The sequence below is a fragment of the Convolutriloba macropyga genome, chromosome 8 (assembly GCF_964194025.1).
Source record: "Convolutriloba macropyga chromosome 8, txConMacr16.3, whole genome shotgun sequence".
Classification (NCBI taxonomy): domain Eukaryota; kingdom Metazoa; phylum Xenacoelomorpha; order Acoela; family Convolutidae; genus Convolutriloba; species Convolutriloba macropyga.
This window is the reverse complement of record NC_134475.1, coordinates 4,299,710-4,301,769: the sequence shown is the minus strand read 5'-3', so window position 1 is coordinate 4,301,769 and position 2,060 is coordinate 4,299,710.

Sequence of the window (2,060 nt, the reverse complement as noted above, 5' to 3'; positions counted from 1 at the left end):
ACCCCCTGTGAAGTCATAGTCCCCCGTTATGTAAATTTGCTCTAATCGTGGGACAAAGACAACACTTCCAGCGTGTTATAAACGGTAGCTAGAACAGTCAAATTTGTTTTCAAGCTTCTAAAAAACTATTTATGACCAGACCTGGTTTTAAGAAGAGTAAACCTAAGCTTTGTCTTGCAGTATGCTAATATTTTTCTGGTCCTGCTGGATTGTAATATTGGATTGGTAACTAAAGTCAACCAATCAGCCTCTGATATAGTTTTAATCTTGTAATTTAGTGTTTAAAATATGACCTCTACAAACTGACTGTTCGGACCATAGGATGCAGACTGCTTAGTTTATCAGAACCTTAATCACTGCTATGATCCGAACTATCCAGTCTTTATATGTTTACTAGCCGGGCTGGTATCAAAATATCCAGACAAAAAAATGCCGTCAGACTCCTTCCTTCTCTGCTCCGATTTGCAGTCCATTGCAACATCAACATGTGCACTAATACGAGGCGGGCAAATTCACATTAGTGAGCGAAGTCGCTTCCATAATGTTTATATAAGGGAGATATTGTGCCAAAACTTATTTTGCTAACGATTCTATCCTTGCCCCCTTTGAGAATTGTTACAAAGGAAATGAAGATGTTGCTAGTATGTATTACGAAAGGAAAATCCGAGTGATATGGGGAATAGGGCGATTAAGTTAAGTGGTAATAAAAAAATGTTTTGGTTTTTGGTCTAGGGTACCAAAAAGCTACGTACACCTGAGGATTTTAAAAAAAAATACCAATCTCAAATAATATAACATTTTGAGTTCAAATTTGTTCTCTAACAAAATGACATTACACTTTTAGCTTTTTTGAAGTCTAGTAGACGATTTTTATAGTTTTCATATACGTTTCTCACGACGTCTGCGTCAATTTCATTCCAAATTTCATACGCTTTTCTTCTAAATTTTCCCAAAAAACTGTCTATTTTTGTAACTGTTGCTCAAAAATCGACCATAAATTTTTAATAGGATTCAGATCTGTACTTTATGCTGGCCATTCCAGTAGCTTCCGCTAGTTTTGTTGGAAACAATTGCCGATAATAAATCTTCGATTTATGCACAGGAGCAATTCCTTGTTGAAAAATAATGTCCAGGAAACATATTTTTTCTTCATAATTTCTCAAAACTTTCAATTATCCGACAGCGTTTAGCCTGTTTGGACACTTAACAAGCAACTTCCCTCCACCTGATGGTATTGCACCCCAAAACTTAAGTGATAGTTTGTCTGAGCTCAAAATTTTTTTGTTCTTTTTTCAAATCTGGTTCCATTTCTTAGAAAAACTCTAACAATTCAGTCGCTGGAGATGCGCACCCTTGTTTCATCATTAACAAAATTCTTAGAGGAAAAGAAATGCTTCTTGAGCATATTGACACACCATTTTGAACGAAAACACTTGCTTTTCTTCTTCAAACTGCCTTTTTTGAAGCATTTCTTTTAAAAAAAAGTCATATTTTTTGAGAATTCGTCTAACTGTACCTCTGGAAACTGTATCGTAGCAAGAGAAAGCCTTGTGAGCCACTCTAATGCGCTCCAGTGTGGTTTTTATGATCTTTGAAAACATCGGTAACCAACTTTTTTTCTGATTTTTTAATGACAATTTTGTGGGTCTTCCACTCGCTTTTTGGGCCTCGAAACTTATTTTTCAATTAGCGTTTGTATGCATATTGTGCACTGGATCTTGTTGAGTTTGTGCACTGGAATTTCAAGTTGAGTTGCTTTTTTATTTTAGACCTTGAAAATCGGATATCTCGTAGCGTAACAACTTGGCAAACGGTGAAAGAACAAAGCGGTTTAACCATCTTTTTTGTTTAAGCGGAGAAAAGGAGAATGAAATTTCTCTTAAAACTTCTAAATTTCACATCTTTTTTCACGCCTTAGCAAAAATCATGCTTGTGAAGCACGAATCATGCTTTGAAATCCGAAATCATGCTGTACGTAGCTTTTTGGTACTATGGTATTTATAAATTCCGATATCTTCAAACCTGCCAATTAGCAAGGACCGTCTGAGCTCATCAATGAC